Here is a 26,869-nt window from a genome sequence, read left to right as displayed (position 1 = left end):
TAATTATAGGTTTTTTCAGAAAATTGAAAAAACCGAAAAACCGCTAGAGTAAAGTGCCATTTTCTGACATTAGATTACGTTCTAAATGCTTCATCCCTATGTAAAAACGTTATTGAAGCAAGAATACCTTATTTTGAAGTATATCTAATAATAGGTTCTTTCAGAAAATTGAAAAAACCGTAAAATCACGAGAGTAAAGTTCCATTTTCTGACATTACATTTCGTTCTAAATACTTAGTTCTAATGAAAAATCGTTAGCTAAGCCAGATTCTCGTATTTAAGAAAATCTAATGACAGGTTTTTTCAGAAAATTGAAAAAACCGTAAAATCATAAGAGGAAAGTGCCATTTTCTGACATTAGATTTCGTTCTAAATGCTTAATCCCTATGTAAAAGTGTTATTTATGCAAGAATATCGTAGTTTGAGGTAAATCTAATTATAGGTTTTTTCAGAAAATTGAAAAGACCGAAAAATCACTACAGTAAACCGCCATTTTCTGACTTTAGATTTCGTTCGAAATGCTTAATCCCTATGTAAAAACGTTATTGGAGCAAGAATATCGTATTTTGAAGTATATCTATAATCATAGGTTCTTTCAGAAAATTGAAAAAACCGTAAAATCACGAGAGTAATGTTCCATTTTCTGACATTAGATTTCGTTCTAAATGCTTCATCCCTATGTAAAAACGTTATTTAAGCAAGAATATCGTATTTTGAAGTATATCTATAATGATAGGTTTTTTCAGAAAATTGAAAAGACCGAAAAATCGCTAGCGTAAAGTGCCATTTTCTGACATTAGATTTCGTTCTAAATGCTTCAACCCTATATAAAAACGTTATTTAAGCAAGATTATGGTATTTTGAAGAAAATCTAATGATAGGTTTTTTCAGAAAATTGAGAAAACCGAAAAATCACGAGAGTAAAGTGCCATTTTCTGACATTAGATTTCGTTCTAAATGCTTCATCCCTATGTAAAAGTGTTATTTAAGCAAGAATATCGTAGTTTGAGGTAAATCTAATTATACGTTTTTTGAGAAAATTGAAAAAACCGAAAAATCGCTAGAGCAAAATGCCATTTTCTGACATTAGATTTCGTTCTAAATGCTTAATCCCTATGTAAAAACGTTATTTAAGCAAGAATATCGTATTTTGAAGAAAATCTAATGATAGGTTTTTACAGAAAGTTGAAAAAACCGAAAAATCACTAGAGTAAAGCTCCATTTTCTGACTTTAGATTTCGTTCTAAATACTTAATTCTAATGTAAAATCGTTAGTTAAGCATGATTCTCGTATTTAAAAAAATCTAATGAGAGGTGTTTTTAGAAAATTGAAGAAGCCGAAAAATCACAAGAGTAAAGTGCCATTTTCTGACATTACATTTCGTTCTAAATACTTATTTCTAATGTAAAATCGTTAGCTAAGCCAGATTCTCGTATTTAAGAAAATCTAATGACAGGTTTTTTCAGAAAATTGAAAAAACCGTAAAATCATAAGAGGAAAGTGCCATTTTCTGACATTAGATTTCGTTCTAAATGCTTAATCCCTATGTAAAAGTGTTATCTAAGCAAGAATATCGTATTTTGAAGTATATCTAATGATAGGTTTTTTCAGAAAATTGAAAAAACCGTAAAATCATAAGAGGAAAGTGCCATTTTCTGACATTAGATTTCGTTCTAAATGCTTAATTCCTATGTAAAAGTGTTATTTAAGCAAGAATATCGTAGTTTGAGGTAAATCTAATTATACGTTTTTTGAGAAAATTGAAAAAACCGAAAAATCGCTAGAGTAAAGTGCCATTTTCTGACATTAGATTTCGTTCTAAATGCTCAATCCCTATATAAAAACGTTATTTAAGCAAGAATATCGTATTTTGAAGTATATCTATAATGATAGGTTTTTTCAGAAAATTGAAAAAACCGAAAAATCACAAGAGTAAAGTGCCATTTTCTGACATTAGATTTCGTACTAAATGCTTCATCCCTATGTAGAAACGTTATTTAAGCAAGAATATCGTATTTTGAAGTATATCTATGATGATAGGTTTTTTCAGAAAATTGAAAAAACCTAAAAATCACGAGAGTAAAGTGCCATTTTCTGACATTAGATTTCGTTCTAAATGCTTCATCCCTATGTAAAAATGTTATTTAAGCAAGAATATCGTATTTTGAAGTATATCTATAATGATAGGTTTTTTCAGAAAATTGAAAAAACCGAAAAGTCACAAGAGTAAAGTGACATTTTCTGACATTACATTTCGTTCTAAATACTTAATTCTAATGTAAAATCGTTAGTTAAGCAAGATTCTCGTATTTAAAAAATCTGATGATAGGTTTTTTCAGAAAATTGAAAAAACCGAAAAATCACAAGAGTAAAGTGCCATTTTCTGACATTAGATTTCGTTCTAAATGCTTCATCCCTATGTAAAAACGTTATTTATGCAAGAATATCGTATTTTGAAGAAAATCTAATGATAGGTTTTTACAGAAAGTTGAAAAAACCGAAAAATCACTAGAGTAAAGTGCCATTTTCTGACATTAGATTTCGTTCTAAATGCTTCATCCCTATGTAAAAACGTTATGTAAGCAAGAATATCGTATCTTGAAGTATATCTATAATGATAGGTTTTTTCAGAAAATTGAAAAAACCGTAAAATCACAAGAGTAAAGTGCCATTTTCTGACATTAGATTTCGTTCTAAATGATTAATCTCTATGTAAAAACGTTATTTAAGCAACAATATTGTACCTGGAAGGAAGTCTAAGAATAGGTTTTTACAGACATTTGAAAAAACCGAAAAATCACAAGAGTAAAGTGCCATTTTCTGACATTAGATTTCGTTCTAAATGTTTAATCCCTATGTAAAAACGTTATTGAAGCAAGAATATCGTATTTTAAAGTATATCAATAATGATAGGTCCTTTCAGAAAATTGAAAAATCCGAAAAATCACAAGAGTAAAGTGCCATTTTCTGACATTAGATTTCGTTCTAAATGCTTAATCCCTATGTAAAAATGTTATTTAAGCAAGAATATCGTATTTTGAAGAAAATCTAATGATAGGTTTTTACAGAAAGTTGAAAAACCGAAAAATCACTACAGTAAACCGCCATTTTCTGACATTAGATTTCGTTCTAAATGCTTAATTCCTATGTAAAAGTCTTATTTAAGCAAGAATATCGTAGTTTGAGGTAAATCTAATTATAGGTTTTTTCAGAAAATTGAAAAAACCGAAAAACCGCTAGAGTATTGTGCCATTTTCTGACATTAGATTTCGTCCTAAATGCTTCATCCCTATGTAAAAACGTTATTGAAGCAAGAATATCGTATTTTGAAGTATATCTAATAATAGGTTCTTTCAGAAAATTGAAAAAACCGTAAAATCACGAGAGTAAAGTTCCATTTTCTGACATTACATTTCGTTCTAAATACTTAGTTCTAATGTAAAATCGTTAGCTAAGCCAGATTCTCGTATTTAAGAAAATCTAATGACAGGTTTTTTCAGAAAATTCATAAAACCGTAAAATCATAAGAGGAAAGTGCCATTTTCTGACATTAGATTTCGTTCTAAATGCTTAATTCCTATGTAAAAGTGTTATTTATGCAAGAATATCGTAGTTTGAGGTAAATCTAATTATAGGTTTTTTCAGAAAATTGAAAAGACCGAAAAATCGCTAGCGTAAAGTGCCATTTTCTGACATTAGATTTCGTTCTAAATGCTTCATCCCCATGTAAAAACGCTATTTAAGCAATAATATCGTATTTTGAAGAAAATCTAATGATAGGTTTTTACAGAAATTTGAAAAAACCGAAAAATCACTACAGTAAACCGCCATTTTCTGACTTTAGATTTCGTTCTAAATACTTAGTTCTAATGTAAAATCGTTAGCTAAGCTAGATTCTCGTATTTAAGAAAATCTAATGACAGGTTTTTTCAGAAAATTGAAAAAACCGTAAAATCATAAGAGGAAAGTGCCATTTTCTGACATTAGATTTCGTTCTAAATGCTTCATCCCTATGTAGAAACGTTATTTAAGCAAGAATATCGTATTTTGAAGTATATCTATAATGATAGGTTTTTTCAGAAAATTGAAAAATCCGTAAAATCACAAGAGTAAAGTGCCATTTTCTGACATTAGATTTCGTTCTAAATGCTTAATTCCTATGTAAAAGTGTTATTTAAGCAAGAATATCGTAGTTTGAGGTAAATCTAATTATAGGTTTTTTCAGAAAATTGAAAAAACCGAAAAACCGCTAGAGTAAAGTGCCATTTTCTGACATTAGATTTCGTTCTAAATGCTTCATCCCTATGTAAAAACGTTATTGAAGCAAGAATATCGTATTTTGAAGTATATCTAATAATAGGTTCTTTCAGAAAATTGAAAAAACCGTAAAATCACGAGAGTAAAGTTCCATTTTCTGACATTACATTTCGTTCTAAATACTTAGTTCTAATGTAAAATCGTTAGCTAAGCCAGATTCTCGTATTTAAGAAAATCCAATGACAGGTTTTTTCAGAAAATTGAAAAAACCGTAAAATCATAAGAGGAAAGTGCCATTTTCTGACATTAGATTTCGTTCTAAATGCTTAATCCCTATGTAAAAGTGTTATTTATGCAAGAATATCGTAGTTTGAGGTAAATCTAATTATAGGTTTTTTCAGAAAATTGAAAAGACCGAAAAATCGCTAGCGTAAAGTGCCATTTTCTGACATTAGATTTCGTTCTAAATGCTTCATCCCTATGTAAAAACGTTATGTAAGCAAGAATATCGTATCTTGAAGTATATCTATAATGATAGGTTTTTTCAGAAAATTGAAAAAACCGTAAAATCACAAGAGTAAATTGCCATTTTCTGACATTAGATTTCGTTCTAAATGCTTAATCTCTATGTAAAAACGTTATTTAAGCAACAATATTGTACCTGGAAGGAAGTCTAAGAATAGGTTTTTACAGACATTTGAAAAAACCGAAAAATCACAAGAGTAAAGTGCCATTTTCTGACATTAGATTTCGTTCTAAATGCTTAATCCCTATGTGAAAACGTTATTTAAGCAAGAATATCGTATTTTGAAGAAAATCTAATGATAGGTTTTTACAGAAAGTTGAAAAAACCGAAAAATCACTAGAGTAAAGCGCCATTTTCTGACTTTAGATTTCGTTCTAAATACTTAATTCTAATGTAAAATCGTTAGTTAAGCAAGATTCTCGTATTTAAAAAAATCTAATGAGAGGTGTTTTCAGAAAATTGAAGAAGCCGAAAAATCACAAGAGTAAAGTGCCATTTTCTGACATTACATTTCGTTCTAAATACTTAGTTCTAATGTAAAATCGTTAGCTAAGCCAGATTCTCGTATTTAAGAAAATCTAATGACAGGTTTTTTCAGAAAATTCAAAAAACCGTAAAATCATAAGAGGAAAGTGCCATTTTCTGACATTAGATTTCGTTCTAAATGCTTAATCCCTATGTAAAAGTGTTATTTATGCAAGAATATCGTAGTTTGAGGTAAATCTAATTATAGGTTTTTTCAGAAAATTGGAAAGACCGAAAAATCGCTAGCGTAAAGTGCCATTTTCTGACATTAGATTTCGTTCTAAATGCTTCATCCCTATGTAAAAACGTTATTTAAGCAAGAATATCGTATTTTGAAGTATATCTAATGATAGGTTTTTTCAGAAAATTGAAAAAACCGTAAAATCATAAGAGGAAAGTGCCATTTTCTGACATTAGATTTCGTTCTAAATGCTTAATTCCTATGTAAAAGTGTTATTTAAGCAAGAATATCGTAGTTTGAGGTAAATCTAATTATAGGTTTTTTCAGAAAATTGAAAAAACCGAAAAACCGCTAGAGTAAAGTGCCATTTTCTGACATTAGATTTCGTTCTAAATGCTTCATCCCTATGTAAAAACGTTATTGAAGCAAGAATATCGTATTTTGAAGTATATCTAATAATAGGTTCTTTCAGAAAATTGAAAAAACCGTAAAATCACGAGAGTAAAGTTACATTTTCTGACATTACATTTCGTTCTAAATACTTAGTTCTAATGTAAAATCGTTAGCTAAGCCAGATTCTCGTATTTAAGAAAATCTAATGACAGGTTTTTTCAGAAAATTCAAAAAACCGTAAAATCATAAGAGGAAAGTGCCATTTTCTGACATTAGATTTCGTTCTAAATGCTTAATCCCTATGTAAAAGTGTTATTTATGCAAGAATATCGTAGTTTGAGGTAAATCTAATTATAGGTTTTTTCAGAAAATTGAAAAGACCGAAAAATCGCTAGCGTAAAGTGCCATTTTCTGACATTAGATTTCGTTCTAAATGCTTCATCCCTTTGTAAAAACGTTATTTAAGCAAGAATATCGTATTTTGAAGTATATCTATAATGATACGTTTTTTCAGAAAATTGAAAAAACCGAAAAATCACAAGAGTAAAGTGCCATTTTCTGACATTAGATTTCGTTCTAAATGCTTAATCTCTACGTAAAAACGTTATTTAAGCAACAATATTGTACCTGGAAGGAAGTCTAAGAATAGGTTTTTACAGACATTTGAAATAACCGAAAAATCACAAGAGTAAAGTGCCATTTTCTGACATTAGATTTCGTTCTAAATGTTTAATCCCTATGTAAAAACGTTATTGAAGCAAGAATATCGTATTTTGAAGTATATCAATAATGATAGGTCCTTTCAGAAAATTGAAAAAACCGAAAAATCACAGGAGTAAAGCGCCATTTTCTGACTTTAGATTTCGTTCTAAATACTTAATTCTAATGTAAGATCGTTAGTTAAGCAAGATTCTCGTATTTAAAAAAATCTAATGAGAGGTGTTTTCAGAAAATTGAAGAAGCCGAAAAATCACAAGAGTAAAGTGCCATTTTCTGACATTACATTTCGTTCTAAATACTTAGTTCTAATGTAAAATCGTTAGCTAAGCCAGATTCTCGTATTTAAGAAAATCTAATGACAGGTTTTTTCAGAAAATTGAAAAAACCGTAAAATCATAAGAGGAAAGTGCCATTTTCTGACATTAGATTTCGTTCTAAATGCTTCATCCCTATGTAAAAACGTTATTTAAGCAAGAATATCGTATTTTGAAGTATATCTAATGATAGGTTTTTTCAGAAAATTGAAAAAACCGTAAAATCATAAGAGGAAAGTGCCATTTTCTGACATTACATTTCGTTCTAAATAATTAATTCTAATGTAAAATCGTTAGCTAAGCAAGATTCTCGTATTTAAAAAATCTGATGATAGGTTTTTTCAGAAAATTGAAAAAACCGAAAAATCACAGGAGTAAAGTGCCATTTTCTGACATTAGATTTCGTTCTAAATGCATAACCCCTATGTAAAAACGTTATTTAAGCAAGAATATCGTATTTTGAAGAAAATCTAATGATAGGTTTTTACAGAAAGTTGAAAAAACCGAAAAATCACTAGAGTAAAGCGCCATTTTCAGACTTTAGATTTCGTTCTCAATACTTAATTCTAATGTAAAATCGTTAGTTAAGCAAGATTCTCGTATTTAAAAAAATCTAATGAGAGGTGTTTTCAGAAAATTGAAGAAGCCGGAAAATCACAAGAGTAAAGTGCCATTTTCTGACATTACATTTCGTTCTAAATACTTAGTTCTAATGTAAAATCGTTAGCTAAGCCAGATTCTCGTATTTAAGAAAATCTAATGACAGGTTTTTGCAGACATTTGAAAAAACCGAAAAATCGCTAGCGTAAAGTGCCATTTTCTGACATTAGATTTCGTTCTAAATGCTTCATCCCTATGTAAAAACGTTATTTAAGCAAGAATATCGTATTTTGAAGTATATCTATAATGATACGTTTTTTCAGAAAATTGAGAAAACCGAAAAATCACAAGAGTAAAGTGCCATTTTCTGACATTACATTTCGTTCTAAATGCTTCATCCCTATGTAAAAACGTTATTTAAGCAACAATATTGTACCTGGAAGGAAGTCTAAGAATAGGTTTTTACAGACATTTGAAAAAACCGAAAAATCACAAGAGTAAAGTGCCATTTTCTGACATTAGATTTCGTTCTAAATGTTTAATCCCTATGTAAAAACGTTATTGAAGCAAGAATATCGTATTTTGAAGTATATCAATAATGATAGGTCCTTTCAGAAAATTGAAAAATCCGTAAAATCACAAGAGTAAAGTGCCATTTTCTGACTTTAGATTTCGTTCTAAATACTTAGTTCTAATGTAAAATCGTTAGCTAAGCTAGATTCTCGTATTTAAGAAAATCTAATGACAGGTTTTTTCAGAAAATTGAAAAAACCGTAAAATCATAAGAGGAAAGTGCCATTTTCTGACATTAGATTTCGTTCTAAATGCTTCATCCCTATGTAGAAACGTTATTTAAGCAAGAATATCGTATTTTGAAGTATATCTATAATGATAGGTTTTTTCAGAAAATTGAAAAATCCGTAAAATCACAAGAGTAAAGTGCCATTTTCTGACATTAGATTTCGTTCTAAATGCTTAATCCCTATGTAAAAACGTTATTGAAGCAAGAATATCGTATTTTAAAGTATATCAATAATGATAGGTCCTTTCAGAAAATTGAAAAATCCGAAAAATCACAAGAGTAAAGTGCCATTTTCTGACTTTAGATTTCGTTCTAAATACTTAGTTCTAATGTAAAATCGTTAGCTAAGCTAGATTCTCGTATTTAAGAAAATCTAATGACAGGTTTTTTCAGAAAATTGAAAAAACCGTAAAATCATAAGAGGAAAGTGCCATTTTCTGACATTAGATTTCGTTCTAAATGCTTCATCCCTATGTAGAAACGTTATTTAAGCAAGAATATCGTATTTTGAAGTATATCTATAATGATAGGTTTTTTCAGAAAATTGAAAAATCCGTAAAATCACAAGAGTAAAGTGCCATTTTCTGACATTAGATTTCGTTCTAAATGCTTAATTCCTATGTAAAAGTGTTATTTAAGCAAGAATATCGTAGTTTGAGGTAAATCTAATTATAGGTTTTTTCAGAAAATTGAAAAAACCGAAAAACCGCTAGAGTAAAGTGCCATTTTCTGACATTAGATTACGTTCTAAATGCTTCATCCCTATGTAAAAACGTTATTGAAGCAAGAATACCTTATTTTGAAGTATATCTAATAATAGGTTCTTTCAGAAAATTGAAAAAACCGTAAAATCACGAGAGTAAAGTTCCATTTTCTGACATTACATTTCGTTCTAAATACTTAGTTCTAATGAAAAATCGTTAGCTAAGCCAGATTCTCGTATTTAAGAAAATCTAATGACAGGTTTTTTCAGAAAATTGAAAAAACCGTAAAATCATAAGAGGAAAGTGCCATTTTCTGACATTAGATTTCGTTCTAAATGCTTAATCCCTATGTAAAAGTGTTATTTATGCAAGAATATCGTAGTTTGAGGTAAATCTAATTATAGGTTTTTTCAGAAAATTGAAAAGACCGAAAAATCACTACAGTAAACCGCCATTTTCTGACTTTAGATTTCGTTCGAAATGCTTAATCCCTATGTAAAAACGTTATTGGAGCAAGAATATCGTATTTTGAAGTATATCTATAATCATAGGTTCTTTCAGAAAATTGAAAAAACCGTAAAATCACGAGAGTAATGTTCCATTTTCTGACATTAGATTTCGTTCTAAATGCTTCATCCCTATGTAAAAACGTTATTTAAGCAAGAATATCGTATTTTGAAGTATATCTATAATGATAGGTTTTTTCAGAAAATTGAAAAGACCGAAAAATCGCTAGCGTAAAGTGCCATTTTCTGACATTAGATTTCGTTCTAAATGCTTCAACCCTATATAAAAACGTTATTTAAGCAAGATTATGGTATTTTGAAGAAAATCTAATGATAGGTTTTTTCAGAAAATTGAGAAAACCGAAAAATCACGAGAGTAAAGTGCCATTTTCTGACATTAGATTTCGTTCTAAATGCTTCATCCCTATGTAAAAGTGTTATTTAAGCAAGAATATCGTAGTTTGAGGTAAATCTAATTATACGTTTTTTGAGAAAATTTAAAAAACCGAAAAATCGCTAGAGCAAAATGCCATTTTCTGACATTAGATTTCGTTCTAAATGCTTAATCCCTATGTAAAAACGTTATTTAAGCAAGAATATCGTATTTTGAAGAAAATCTAATGATAGGTTTTTACAGAAAGTTGAAAAAACCGAAAAATCACTAGAGTAAAGCTCCATTTTCTGACTTTAGATTTCGTTCTAAATACTTAATTCTAATGTAAAATCGTTAGTTAAGCATGATTCTCGTATTTAAAAAAATCTAATGAGAGGTGTTTTTAGAAAATTGAAGAAGCCGAAAAATCACAAGAGTAAAGTGCCATTTTCTGACATTACATTTCGTTCTAAATACTTATTTCTAATGTAAAATCGTTAGCTAAGCCAGATTCTCGTATTTAAGAAAATCTAATGACAGGTTTTTTCAGAAAATTGAAAAAACCGTAAAATCATAAGAGGAAAGTGCCATTTTCTGACATTAGATTTCGTTCTAAATGCTTAATCCCTATGTAAAAGTGTTATCTAAGCAAGAATATCGTATTTTGAAGTATATCTAATGATAGGTTTTTTCAGAAAATTGAAAAAACCGTAAAATCATAAGAGGAAAGTGCCATTTTCTGACATTAGATTTCGTTCTAAATGCTTAATTCCTATGTAAAAGTGTAATTTAAGCAAGAATATCGTAGTTTGAGGTAAATCTAATTATACGTTTTTTGAGAAAATTGAAAAAACCGAAAAATCGCTAGAGTAAAGTGCCATTTTCTGACATTAGATTTCGTTCTAAATGCTTAATCCCTATGTAAAAACGTTATTTAAGCAAGAATATCGTATTTTGAAGAAAATCTAATGATAGGTTTTTACAGAAATTTGAAAAAACCGAAAAATCACTACAGTAAACCGCCATTTTCTGACATCAGATTTCGTTCGAAATGCTTAATCCCTATGTAAAAACGTTATTGAAGCAAGAATATCGTATTTTGAAGTATATATAATAATAGGTTCTTTCAGAAAATTGAAAAAACCGTAAAATCACGAGAGTAAAGTTCCATTTTCTGACATTAGATTTCGTTCTAAATGTTTAATCCCTATATAAAAACGTTATATAAGCAAGATTATGGTATTTTGAAGAAAATCTAATGATGGGTTTTTTCAGAAAATTGAGAAGACCGAAAAATCACAAGAGTAAAGTGCCTTTTTCTGACATTAGATTTCGTTCTAAATGCATAATCCCTATGTAAAAACGTTATTTAAGCAAGAATATCGGACATTGAAGAAAATCAAATGATAGATTCTTTCAGAAAATTGAAAAATCCGAAAAATCAAAAGAGTAAAGTGCCATTTTCTGACATTAGATTTCGTTCTAAATGCTTAATCTCTATGTAAAAACGTTATTTAAGCAACAATATTGTACCTGGAAGGAAGTCTAAGAATAGGTTTTTACAGACATTTGAAAAAACCGAAAAATCACAAGAGTAAAGTGCCATTTTCTGACATTAGATTTCGTTCTAAATGTTTAGTCCCTATGTAAAAACGTTATTGAAGCAAGAATATCGTATTTCGAAGTATATCTATAATGATAGGTTTTTTCAGAAAATTGAAGAAGCCGAAAAATCACAAGAGTAAAGTGCCATTTTCTGACATTACATTTCGTTCTAAATACTTAGTTCTAATGTAAAATCGTTAGCTAAGCCAGATTCTCGTATTTAAGAAAATCTAATGACAGGTTTTTTCAGAAAATTGAAAAAACCGTAAAATCATAAGAGGAAAGTGCCATTTTCTGACATTAGATTTCGTTCTAAATGCTTAATCCCTATGTAAAAGTGTTATTTAAGCAAGAATATCGTAGTTTGAGGTAAATCTAATTATAGGTTTTTTCAGAAAATTGAAAAAACCGAAAAATCGCTAGAGTAAAGTGCCATTTTCTGAAATTAGATTTCATTCTAAATGCTTCATCCCTATGTAAAAACGTTATTTAAGCAAGAATATCGGACATTGAAGAAAATCAAATGATAGATTCTTTCAGAAAATTGAAAAATCCGAAAAATCACAAGAGTAAAGTGCCATTTTCTGACATTAGATTTCGTTCTAAATGCTTAATCTCTATGTAAAAACGTTATTTAAGCAACAATATTGTACCTGGAAGGAAGTCTAAGAATAGGTTTTTACAGACATTTGAAAAAACCGAAAAATCACAAGAGTAAAGTGCCATTTTCTGACATTAGATTTCGTTCTAAATGTTTAATCCCTATGTAAAAACGTTATTGAAGCAAGAATATCGTATTTCGAAGTATATCTATAATGATAGGTTTTTTCAGAAAATTGAAGAAGCCGAAAAATCACAAGAGTAAAGTGCCATTTTCTGACATTACATTTCGTTCTAAATACTTAGTTCTAATGTAAAATCGTTAGCTAAGCCAGATTCTCGTATTTAAGAAAATCTAATGACAGGTTTTTTCAGAAAATTGAAAAAACCGTAAAATCATAAGAGGAAAGTGCCATTTTCTGACATTAGATTTCGTTCTAAATGCTTAATCCCTATGTAAAAGTGTTATTTAAGCAAGAATATCGTAGTTTGAGGTAAATCTAATTATAGGTTTTTTCAGAAAATTGAAAAAACCGAAAAATCGCTAGAGTAAAGTGCCATTTTCTGAAATTAGATTTCATTCTAAATGCTTCATCCCTATGTAAAAACGTTACTTAAGCAAGAATATCGTATTTTGAAGTATATCTAATGATAGGTTTTTTCAGAAAATTGAAAAACCGAAAAATCACAAGAGTAAAGTGCCATTTTCTGACATTAGATTTCGTTCTAAATGCTTCATCCCTATGTAGAAACGTTATTGAAGCAAGAATATCGTATTTTGAAGTATATCTATAATGATAGGTTTTTTCAGAAAATTGAAAAAACCGTAAAATCACGAGAGTAAAGTTCCATTTTGTGACATTAGATTTCGTTCTAAATGCTTAATCCCTATATAAAAACGTTATTTAAGCAAGATTATGGTATTTTGAAGAAAATCTAATGATAGGTTTTTTCAGAAAATTGAGAAAGATTTGGATCTGAAAGTCTACCAAATGCTCAAAGAGAAGAACGAAACGAACCTGATTGCTGTAACAATGAAGTTTTTGCATAATAAGCTTAAGAAATTAATCAAAAAGATTTCCAAATATGATGATTTGTGTTGGGACAAAAGGTTGGACAGAAGTGCAGGTTGCAAGACCGAGATTGCAGAATCTAAAGCCTACGTCAATGTTAGAAAAATAATATACACTTCGAAAGTTTGATTTCTAAGGAGTTCCTGTGCTTAGAGGCAAATTGAAAGGTCGAACCTAGAAGCTATACGAAAAGACTCAAAAACTTATATGCGGAACCTATACATAAACAAGTATATCGCTCAGCAACGTTTACTGCAACAATTGTAGATATTTTCGTAAACCAACAAATAGTCTCACTGTTTATTTCGGAATTGTATCGCGAGTTCCTGAATCCAGTCAAATTAGAAGAATTTTTATACTCTTACAAATTTTCATAGATTTTACAAGATTGCAAATTTTCATTGTACAACTATCATAGGAGAAACATTATATGAAAACATTGAGAAATGCTAATAAAAACGATATAATTAACAAGTTGACATATGGTGGATTAACACGTAAAGATAAAGAAAAGCCTTTTTAGCTGACGAAAAAGACAAAAGAAGGGAAAGATATTGCCGTTATTACGAAACTCTCGTTACGAGAGTTTCCATCCACAGCAGCAAACCTTACCTGGATACTGAAATTACTATAGCTGAAGAAGAAAAAAGTGACAAAATAGTAAATCTAAATATTACAGGTACAGAGCTTCGAGCAGGAGGTAGAGCTGGAGGCAGCTATTGCCGGCCATATAACTACATCATTTGTTTGGACAAAGATAGAAGAATACCTATCTCACTCTAACCCAGGATCGAACAAAGAAGCTCATAATCCTGTCCTTATATACAATTTTTCTATTAATTTTTAAATTCCTACTAAATTCCTCACCTATACATTTCTACCTTTTTGCCACAACCTGCATTTTTCTTATGTATCTGCGCGAAATTAAGAAACTCTTATTGTTATATTTTCTGAACGAATTAAAACATGGATACATTAATTAAGCTTGTACCCATGTATCTCGGACCAGTGCTCTCGTGACCCTGTGCATTAAGAAGTACATGGGTTAATACACGGATATATTAACTATACGTGCATACGTGCATTTAGGGTCCGGTTAAATAGGTAATGTTCATAGTTCCCATTTTTTCACATAAGAGCATTTTCTCTAGAGACATAGTTCTATTCATTATTTCACTAGGATTATAGGGGGTCTTAAGGGTATTAAAAATTCCCACATCTCTAATTTTTCTATCCTCGTCAAGATTTGGAAAAACAGAAGGTAATTTCTGAATTGTTTCAATTAATTTACCTATACCATTTTTATTACCAACTTTTAACATATTGCTTTGCTCTAAAAGGGGTACTTTGACGCGATCAAAAATTAATTATACTTTAAAACAACAACAGAAAACAAATAAATACTTGAATGATATATAAGATTTTATGGTTTATTTTACGATGCTATGAACTATAAAATAACAGTGTTAATTTTGTTTCAAATGCTGTTTATTTAGGTTTTAACCGCTATCTTTCTGTATTCCTCTTTTTTAAAGATTGCTCGACGGTGTGCAGGATTCTTACCAAACGGGATTGCCTGGAACAAAAATTCAAAAGATGCTTAAAACTAAGATATATGTACATCGAACATTCCCATTTTTGTGAAAATTATCAAAATGACTGCTGTTTGTGTCTGACTTATCGAATTTGTACGAAAAATTTCTATGTTTTTTTTCTTCATAATTTCTAAAATTATTAGAAATTAGAAAGACACGGATCGTCAGTGTCTAATATATATATATATATTATACTAAAGGCATCTGCAAAATTTCGAGGTAATCGGTTGATCTAATCTCGAGATATTTTGCACACCGTTTTTAAAAACATTGTTTTAAGAGAAACGTGTTTAAAGTTTCCGAACGTAATTTTTCATATGTTAACACTACGGCGCGCACGTGTACGTGAATCAGCTATAGGCTTCTTATTTATAAAAGCAATTTTTTTAAAAGGCTGGAATATTTTGTAGTTTATTTTTAACATTTCAAACGAACTGCTACGTTAGACAAGAAAAATTCGATTTTTTTTTTCAATTTCAAAGTGTTCAGGTCCCTTAATATATCTAACATTTCGTTTTGAAGATGATGCGACGAGGCAAAAGTTCAAATATGATGCGGCAAGGACAGAGGTCGAGGATGAGTCAAGGGTGAAATCAGTAATTTCAATGACAATAATAAAAATCGTCTGCACGTTTATTCATTATTAGAGGTCGTTTGCAGACCATTTGTAGGAAATGTAGAAATAGGGATTACATGTAGGGTTATGTCAAAGTTATGTCAATTATTAAATTAGCAATAGTATATATGTATGGGTAATAAAAACAAAAAACTTGATTAATTCATCAAATGTTTGTTGTAATATGTGCCTTTTCTGCAGAATCTCTTGCTATCCCTGCTGCCCGACAACGCATTCTCGTCTAGGCCTTGTAAACACAACACGTCAGAAATGTACCGTGTACACCTACAAAAACATATTTCAAGTGTCTTAAAGATGTTTCGAAACAGACGCCTTTAAATAATCTTGTTTCGGGCGTCGTTTCAACGTCTGGAATAAGATGTCTTAAAGAAGTCTATTTGAGCTCGTAAGACGTTTAGACTTGAAATGGACGTGTTAGACGCTAGGGAACCAGACCAATCGAAAATACACGTATAGAGCGCAAGTTAGTCGGACAGAGAGGATATGCGCTTATAGAGAACTGGACTGGCAAAGCGAGCTGTTCGCTCCCTGCCGAATTTCATATCTACAATTTTACGAATTGCTTGCTAGTTGCGTCTTTCCTCTGCAGTTTAGAAAAATGTAACACTGGGGTTCGCGTCGGTGAAGGTGGAAAAAAAGCGTTATTTTTCCCAATATATAAACTTTATTCAAACTCTATCTTAACTTATCGGTGGACGAATTAACAATTAAAATCTATTATTATAAACAAATATTTCGGTGAGACTACTCAAATAATCTTTAAAAAATTAACAAAAATAAATTATCCTGTTCTATATAACAAAATTAACATATTATTGTGGGAGAAAGCCCTTCCTTGTAGGTATCGTTAATAGCCTGTTCCATTTGCATCATCAAATCGTTTAGTTAACATCACGTGATTGCAATTCCCGTTATTAACATGATGGATCCTTTCAAACAGTGGAGAAGTCGATGATAAAATGATCGGAATATTTTCAAATTTGGCTAAAATTATCGCCATATCTCGAGCATTGTATGTATATAATTTCCTGTTCTTATTTTTGAAAGACGAATCATGCTCTTCATCGACAATAATTAACTTTATGTTTTTATAAGGTCAAAAAGGCTCAAGGAAGAAATAACTGTTTCCACTATTAAATGATTTAGATGAATTTCAGGTGTTTTCACAAGCAGAAAAATCAAGAGCGAGCTCGTGGATTATAAAATTAATTGCTCCTTTAACCAATTGTTTTGGCAAAGATTGCTACGGCCTGCATGTTTGCTGTGCTTCTTCAATTTCACGTTTTCGAACTACAAAAGGAATTACATTGGTTACTTGTACCACTTCTTCTATGTTCTTGCTATTTCTCGGGCTATCAAGATATTCTCTAGCTAACTCCTCTTTTATCTAGAAGATCCCAGAGAGCTTGTTGCTATTTTTACTACCTCCTTTGCTCTTACTCTGATTACTAGTACACTTACGGGTTTTTCTCTTAGGATCATTTTTTTTTTGTGAACTATCCCAATCTTGTCTTTGGCCCGTTTCTACTAAGAAAGCAAAGGAGCTTTTTTAATTTTTTTTTACTTTTTTATATAGTATATTAAGTATCGCATTCGGCGAGCTATTTTTTATAAGATTATTTAAATAATCTGTTTTATTTCCTGCCTTATCAAAGCAAAGATCATGCAACTTTTCAAAAGTATGGCAAGTACCAAGTCCTCCTCCATATAAAATCTTAGATAAATCCTTTGGCATAAAAAGCTCTTTCTCAGCTAAGAAATGATTTAAAAATGATTCTTTATTAAAACAAGATTTATGGAAATTTCTTAAAATGGAAGTAGCATTATCTCCTGTCATGGATAATATGTTAGATAAATTGCATGGCTTAAAGCCTGCTTTATGGAAATCATTTAAAAGTTGTGTTTTGTTTCCATTCCCATCAAAACAGATATCATGAAAATCTTTTAAAGCAGAACAAATCTTAGTTGCTGCTCCATGCAATATTTTAGATAAATTTTTTGGTGTAAAACCTTTCTTCTCAATTAAGAAACGATTCAAATACTTTTTTGTTTCGTTTATAAAACAAAAATCATGAAATTCTTTTAAACTATTCGCTGCTGCACTCAATATACCACATAAATCGCACGGCCTAAAACCCACATTGTAAAAATCCTTTAAAAGCTGTGTTTCCTTTCTTTTCTTATTAAAAGAAATATTATGCAGTTGTTTCAAAGTAAAAGAAGCACGAGCTCCTGTTCCACATAGTATAGAGGATAAGTTACTTGGTCTAAAACCTGCGTTGTAGAAGTCCTCTAAAAGCTCTGTTCTTTGTCCTTTGCTATTAAAACAAACGCTGTGCAACTCTTGAAAAGCACCTTTAGCCTTGCCTCCTGCTCTACTTAATATGCTAGACAAGTTATGCAACGTAAAGTTACTTCCCTCATCACCGACCCCTTCAATAAAATGTTTCAAACGCTGTGTTTGATTTCCTCTTGCATCAAACCAAGAGTCATATAAATCTTTAAAAGCTTCTGCAGCGTTAGCTCCTGCACCATTCAAAATACTGGACATATTAGACAGATTTATCTTCTCGTTTTCTAAAGTTTTTATATATAGTCTTTTGTTTCCTTCCTCATCAAACCAAAGATCATATAAATTTGTAAAAGTTTCAGGAGCTTTAGCTCTTGCTCCATGTAAAATACTGGAAATATTAGATAGACGTATCCCTTCCTTTTCTAACGTTTTGAAATATTGTGTTTTACCTCCTTCTTCATTAAACCAAAGATCATATAAGCCTTTAAAAGCTTTTGCAGCATTAGCTCCTGCTACATTCAAAATACTGGAAATATTAGTTAGATTTATTCCTTCTTTCTCCAGAGTTTTTAAACATTGTGTTTTACTTCCTTCTTCATCAAACCAAAGGATATGTAAGTCTTTAAAGGCTTTTGCAGCGTTAGCTCCTGCTCCACTTAAAATACTAGAAATATTACTTAGATTTTTCTCCTCTCTCTCTAAAGTTTCTAGATATTGTGTTTTACTTCCTTCTTCATCGAACAAAAGGTCGTATAGGTCTTTAAAGGCTTTTGCAGCGTTAGCTCCTGCTCCACTCAAAATACTGGAAATATTACTTTGATTTATCTCTTCTTTGTCTAGAGTTTTTAGATATTGTGTTTTACTTCCTTCTTCATCAAACCATAGGTCATATAGGTCTTTAAAGGCTTTTGCAGCGTTAGCTCCTGTCACATGCAAAATACTCGACATAGTAGCTAAATTTATTCTTTCCTTCTTTAGTACCTCCAGACATATTTTCCCTTCTCCCTTAATTAAGAAACTTAAAAATTGATAAAATGCAGATATTCCTTCTCTGCCAACTACACTTCTGGCAAATTTGATTTCTTCATCAATATTTTCTACAATTTCCTGATAACTAGACCTATTATATTTTATATCTCCCAACAAATTTTCCATTATTCCCTTAGTAATAGGGCCAAATTCATGAGATTCTAACCAACGTAACGCTATTTCATGTAATTCTTCGCAATTATATGGAACATTACCCTCATCTATCCCATTTCTAATAACACTGTTCAATGCTTCCTTGTCACACTGATTAACTGCAAATATTAGTCTATCTAAAAATTTCTCTTTTATTTCTTTTTCACCCTCGCCAGAAAGTCTTCCTTCTTCTTTTTCTTTCTGCCAAAAAGGTGGCAGCTTTAACAAATTTAAAAGCCTTGTCATTTCTTTTTGCGAAAATTGATAAAGACCATTCTCATTTATACAAAAACAATCGTTAAAAATCTTATATCCTTTTTTTTTAATATTTATGTTATTGAATTGTAAAGGATAGAAATTTTTAGATCGTTCATATTTGAATTTCTTTTCTTCTGTAAGATTTAGGTCTGCATTAGTATAGATGACAAAATATTTTATATTTTCATCCTTTTCTAATTTTTCAATGAAAAGAGCGAAGCACTTATTCACAGAAAATGTATTCTTTTTCTCCTGCCGTTTAGAAGGAAATAACTGATAATAACCAATACTATTATTTGCATTGTGAGGCTTTATACAAGTAATGCTATCTTTATAATTGATAGTGACGTCAACAGATATGCCATAGTTTCTTTCCTCAAAATTGATGAGAAACATGTTTTTACGCAAGAACATATTGTGTAAGAAGGACATTAATAAATTGGATCCATATGTAATTTCAGATATATAACTTCCAAGTTTTCCATCTTTTTCTGAAGCTATTAAATCACGTAACACAATTTTTTGTAATGCTACATAACCGTCGTGAACTTTACTATTTTTTCCCATTTCACTTTTGATAATGCTGTTCAATTCTTCTCTATTAGGTTGATTAACTGCAAATACTAATTTATCCAAAAATGCTTCTTTTATTTCTTTCCGGGAATATTTCCTATCTTTTATTACTGTCTGCATAGCGGACGAAAATTCTAATCGCTTTAAAAGTTCATCTCTTATTATTTTATCTCGCGCAAATTGATAAAAACCACGCCCTTGTAGATTATCATTTGTAAAGAAAAAGTCTCTTAATATGATATCACGTTCTTCCATGCTATCAAATTTAAACGGATAAAAGTTTTTAAATCGTCCCCTTTTTAATCTGTTTCCTTTCGCAAGATTCAAGCTTGAATTAGTATAGATAACAAGGTATTCTATATCATTTGATAAATCATCTGTCTTAGAGATTAGATGTTTAACAAAACTATTAAGGTAATTATTCATGGAGAAACTTCGATTTTCTTTAGTAAATAATCTGGCATAACTAATATTATTATCTGTATAATATTTGTCTACATTTTCAATTTTTAGATGGATAGACTTCTTCTCGTAGCAAAGAACAATGTTACTAAACTTATCAATATCAGACTTTTCAAACGCTAACGATAATGAAGGATATTTATGTTTATATATGGACTTCCTTAGTAAGCAAAGAATCGACAAGTCTAATTGATACATAAGTCCAATCAATTGATGAGGAATACGTTGATAAGCATTACTCAATCCATCCCGTCTAGATCCATCTTGTAAATCATTAAGAAATTCCGAATCCTCATTGCTAGTATCATTTATATCAATGTGCCCACTTTTTGGTACCTTACTATCTTTGTCCGTAACAGTATGTTTACGTTTTCTAGAGCTTGCACCAATTTCATGATTTTCCTTACTTGTACTCCTTGAATGACCACTTTGTTTGTGCGAGTTATTTTTAATATCTCGTAGTTGCATAGAAATGTAAGATTTGGAAATATTCTTCGAGTTTGAATCTATCACATTAACACTAGCTTCCTCTCTAGAAACTTTCATGCTTCTCTTTATATCTTTTTCAATATTACTAAGAAGTGGTACAAAATGTGATTCCTGTAATTCATCATATAAATAATATTACCACCATTTTTCCTTCAATTTCAGGACTTCCGCATAGAACATTTTTCAACTTTAGATTTCTTACTTCTGGACCGGAACCCATATTTCCAATGTCTTCTGCAGTAAATTCAATGTGTGGAATATATTCACAAAGTTTTCATATCCTTCTTTTACAGCATTACCCAAACATGAGCCTTTCTTCAACTGATTAACTTGTTGCGCATATTGCTTGCAACTTTCCTGTAAAGACTTTATACTGAATCCTCTACTACCTGTAATCAGATCCTCAAAAAAAAAGAAAAAAAGAAAAAAAGGAAAAGAAAACAATCTGCTTTACCCGCAGCAGCTCCTATCTAAAGTCTTCAGGCAATTTCTTTCTTAATGTTTCCAACGGTTGATTAAGCTTCTCTTGTTTCTGTTTATCCTTTACATTTTTTATCTAACTAAAAATGAAAATCTTTTCTTTAATAACAAATCATTTTAGAGCAGCAGCATCAGATGATAGATCTGGTAATCCATTTAATCCAAACATATCAAATCTACTATATTAACCAGCAGCAAAAATGATTAAAGATTATAATTAAAGGCATTGTTTTATGTCGGATAATATCACTTTAATTAGTATATACTTTCATATATTTTATCATTAAATTAAGAATATGGTTACTTTTGTTTAAATCAAAACAACTACCGTGAGAACTGTTTCTAGATCAAGATTTAGAAAGGTTTTAACTATTTGTATTATTCTGCCTCCGTTGCTCTCTCTCTCTCTCTCTCTCTCACTCTCTCTCTCTCTCTCTCTCTCTCTCTTTCGATGATTAGAGGAGCTTGCCAGAGACAAATATTATCTGAAGCAGAACTACATACTAAAGGAGACGATAAAGATTATTCCAACGGCGAGGGAGAAAGAGTACTGAGAAATTTCTTTGACATTCTTTTTAATCTCTTTGAAGTAGATTCGGATCTGAAAGTCTACCAAATGCTCAAAGAGAAGAACGAAACGAACCTGATTGCTGTAACAATGAAGTTTTTGCATAATAAGCTTAAGAAATTAATCAAAAAGATTTCCAAATATGATGATTTGTGTTGGGACAAAAGGTTGGACAGAAGAACAGGTTGCAAGACCGAGATTGCAGAATCTAAAGCCTACATCAATGTTAGAAAAATAATATACGTTGCGCGGTTAGTGGAGTGAGAAAGGGGGATAGACGCATCGATACGGTTTCTCTCTCTCTCTCTCTCTCTCTCTCTTCCGCTTGGTCCGCTATGAACGAAGCGCGGTTTTTAGGGGTGAGAGAGAGATGGAGGATAGATGCGTCGCAACGGTTACCGTCGCGCACGACGAATGCGTCGCATTTGTAACGAGTCTGGAGACGATTTCTAAGCGGTCTTCTTGTCTTATTGAATTTAATCATGTGGCGTTTTTTTATTGCGCTTGCATTTTTACATTATAGGAAATGTTTTGGAGTGTGAGAGCGAAAGAGAGAGGGGTAGATTAGAGAGGCTGCGCTTGCATTTTGACGACGTTGTGGAGAGTGAAGTGCGCGTGCGTGCCTGTTAATAAATAGATGAAGCATAACGCGGAGCAAATTAAATTGTTGTCGTACAGTGTAAAGGTGCGTGTTGCTATAGACATATATTTTGCAAAAAGTAAGTTTACGTTTAAGATGCCCGCAATAGATTTTATTGTCGATATGGGCGGTTTCTTCGTAGCCAACAAATTTAATTGTAAAGAATTAGCCATCGTAAATGCTCATACCGCTGAATATGAATTATTTGAATTCGAATTGTACGTTCGCTACATGGATTTATCCAGAAGCGATCAAAAGTCTGCATGGCATGTCTCGAATTTCGTGCACGGGATTTCATTTAAAAATTTCCAGGAGAAAAAGAATTATCAACAAGAGGACATTGGCATTATTATAAAAAATTTCGTTCGAGACTACAAAGATCCCGTCGTCGCGTACAAAGGGGGGCATATTGAAAAGGATATTTTAAATAAAATAGGAGTTGGCAGTTTCAATTTGGAATATCTCGGCTGTCCGAAATTCAATTCATTGATCGCGGAGCCGATGTATCAAGAATACCACGTACCATGCAGGCTTCATTGCTGGACGCGAACTTCGAAAGAAAAGATTCAATATCATTGTTGTTTGAGCGAAGTTCGTGTATTTTAGATGTGGCTAATGAAATCGAAAGGTAACACATTTTTTTTTCTTTTTTTTTAGTTAGAATTATTTTTTATTTCTATGGCGCCTTTTTGTAGAGAGAGAGAGAGAGAGAGAGAGAGAGAGAGAGAGAGAGAGAGAGAGAACGTAGGAACGTATGGATTATCGGTGCGAAGAGGACAGGCTTAGCAGCTTTGAAAATTGGCCGATCCCGTTTATTAAACCGGAGGAGCTCGCGATCGCTGGATTTTATTATCTGAGGGAGGATGATTTCGTGGAATGCTTCGCGTGCGGCATAGGACTCTATTGGTGGGAAGCCGGGGACAAACCCATGTTGGAGCATCGCTTTTGGTCCAGGAATTGTCCGTACGATCCTCGAACAACGTTATGTATATGTTTAGCGCGCAATATCCGTTTTGTCCATCAACGATGACGACGACAACGAGGGTGGTGGCGTCAACGATGAATAAAAAAAATGTAATACAAAGTTTAAAATATTTTTTAATTTGTAAATTTGCTGTGTAAAAGCATATGCATCAATCGAAAATAGGGATACATTTCCGAGTTCAGAAAAAGTCGAATATTGGATAATAAGCACGAATCGAATTGGGTAGGGTTTATCTTTAAATCGTTTTTCCTTTCGGTTTGTAACGCGATTGTCACGTACCGCGGTTTTTTCATTTGCGGAGCTGTTTTTATCGCCCACGTGTGCTTCGTGGTTGTTTGCAGCATCGGATACTTGTACAGTTACCACGAACGGAAACTCATGCTGATCGTTCTTTCGCTCTCAAGAATACGCAGCATCGACAACTTGTGTATTTCATCCAAAGCGACGTGCGACATTCTCCATTGAATTTGATACAAATCCAGGACAGGTTTCGCATTGTCGGACCAGCTTCGTAAAGCGTTAGCGTCGTTGCGCGCGCGAATCAAAATCAATCCGTGCCGAGCATTTATTACAACGCGTTTGTAATCTTCGCAGAAGTCTAGCAATGTGTTCATATGCACGCAAAAGTTGAAATGTAGCAAATTCGTAAGCGTTACGGTGAGAGTTTCCCTCCGTTGATCATCGTTTCTGTATATCCAGCCCGCGTTGGACAGCGTGTGACAGCCTACACGCCCCGTTACACCATCATAACAACATCCGGTTAAGGTCCAGCCGACTACGATCCACGTGGAGCGAGATAAGAGCCTGCTCCACGTGGAGCGAGATAAGAGCCTGTATAAAATCACCGCACATCAAAGACAGACCATTGAGTTGGAATCAGGGTTTTGACCCATACACATCAAATTGCTGTCCGTCGTTACTATTAAAATTTGTATTGTGTTCATTTATTGTATTGTACATTCAGGCGTAACCCGCTTGAATGAAATAAAGTTTTTTATATATCTAAGTGTGAAAATTTACATCACAAGCGCGTTGCTCTTCGTAATGTTCAGACTGATGTAATTCTTCAAGATCGTCGTTGTACCGGGATTTCTGGACCGATCGATTTCCACTCCGTTCAGTTCATAACGTATCTCGTCGAACATAAACGCTACCGCATTGTTCTCTAGAGCCACCGTGTCGTTGGTCGATCCTCCTGGTAGGCTGAGTCTTCCCTCCACGTATAGGAAGCTTTTACACGGAAGAGTGTACAAGTCTTGATGTTGAATGGGTATTCTTATCTCATCACTGTTTCCAAACGTTGTGTTGGCGTACGTATTGTCGATCGTAGTTATTCGATTGTCGAAGATTGGTGCCTCAGAGATGTTCAGAATGTCGTCGGACATGGCGGTGAAGCGAGTTCGATTACTTGGTAACGATGAATCCCAAAGATCGCAAATATTCCACGTTTCGGTTAGTTTCCTCGTCTTCTTCTTCTCCTTATTGTCGAAATGGCGCGCCGTTTTTTATGTTCGACGTATTCGATATCCTATTATTATTATTATGAATTAACATAACGGCTATGTCAAGGTTATGAGACGATTCGACGAACGTGCAGCCGAACCGTGATTTCTTCGTTTCGAAAATCAATCAAACGTGCAGACTGGTCCACGATGCGAATCGTTAAATCTTCCATTGATCGTGTAACGATCAGGAGGTAAATGACTCGTGCCGGTGTTTCCGATATTTTATACTCCGGCGACATGTTAGGCGTGAATTCGTGTATCGTGTGAATCAGTTTCCCGTTATCGTACGAACCGGTGGTTACGTTGCATTCTATTCGAATAATATTCGTGTTAATGATATTCACGGAAGTGTGCGATACATGCCACGTGTTCGGTGATAGAATGCGATTCCTAGAAAATCCTAGGATTGGACCCACGGTGTCGGGTTTCGTAAAATCTATCTTATATGCGCTTTTAATTTCGCTTTTCATAGTATTGTTGATCGCTCGTAGAATCAGCGGATATTCTACATCGTTGTTATCTTTGGCTGGAGAAGGATACCGCGCGTTTATCTCACGCCTCAAGTAAGCGTTGATCGCCCCCAGTTCGTACGAGCCGTCCGGGATGTTTATCTCCTCACCCTCGTCGCCGAAATAGAATTTATTGTCTCCGATTGTCGAAAAAGAAACTTTAGCCTCGGACAAAAATTAATTTATAGTTTACTTAGGACTGAGATTCGAAAATATCAGATTACGTTTCCGCCGGTTCCGTCAACACGCACCGACGGTGATGTAAACTGTATATCAAAGATACCGCTATACAGGGTGTTCGACGATTATTTTAACTGCCAAAAATGAAGGGTAGCTGAGGTCATTTGAAGTAACTTTTTCCTTTGCGAAAATGCAATCTGGGGCTTTGTTTACGAGTTATTAACGAAAAACACTGGCCAATGAGAGGTGACGGTGCGAGGGAGAGGGTCCGCGAGAGAGTCCGCAGCACGAGGCTTTAACAGAAGGTCGGGACGGACTCGAGCCGCGTTCGAAGTATTGAACAAGTCACAAGGCGAGAACTTACCGGATTTTTTTACTACATAACAGTGATATTTTTAAGAAAAACGCTGTTCACCTTTACTTTAGAACGTCTGAAGAATATTTACTAATTTTTCGGACCCGAAATAATATGAAGTTTAACCGTGGCAGCCGTTTTAATTTTCTGATGTGCATGACACCTCGTGTGTACCACGCAACTGGCTCTGCAAAAGAAATTACTGAGTATAAAATTGCAAAGTGATACCCCATTGATGAGACACTTCACGACATTTGATGGCCTAATCACTGAATTGAAAGCAGCTGGAGGAAAATTAGAAGAGATAGATGTAATTTCTCATTTGTTATTAACACTTCCATCATCTTATGATGGAATGATAACAGCTATTGAAACTTTAGCTGAAGACAACTTAAGTATTGCATTCGTAAAAACCAGGCTATTGGATCATGAGGTGAAATTGTTAAATGAGAATGCCGATTCAAGTATAAAGATTCTCCAGGCAATTAAACAAAATAATAATAAAAGGAGATTCACTAATCAAGACTTTCCTATAAAAACAAAAAAACATGGAAATTTTTAAATACAAAATAAAACGTCTACGAACATGAAGACAAAAGCAACACATGTGACAAAATGTTACCAGTGTGGAAGAAAAGGACATATAAAGAAGGATTGTTACTACCACAAGAGAACCATGGACTATAAAAATGGCGAAAACAGGAGAACATTACAAACAGTGCAGTGTGTGCAGCAAAATACAAATGCTGCAAATACAGATGGATTTGCATTCATGGCAGGATATGTGGAATGCACTGAAGATAGAAGAGAACGGGTTATGTCATTTTTATTGGATTCAGGAGCGTCCGACCATATTATCAATAGGGAGGACTTAGCAAAACGAGGAGCTGAAGACACCGATCAGGATATCAGTGACAAAATCTGGAGAATACATCATGGCAACAAAAAGGGACACACTAGACGTACTCAGTGACACAG

Source organism: Megalopta genalis, chromosome 9 (genome assembly GCF_051020955.1).
Source record: "Megalopta genalis isolate 19385.01 chromosome 9, iyMegGena1_principal, whole genome shotgun sequence".
Classification (NCBI taxonomy): Eukaryota; Metazoa; Arthropoda; class Insecta; order Hymenoptera; family Halictidae; genus Megalopta; species Megalopta genalis.
This window is presented reverse-complemented; position numbering follows the sequence as displayed.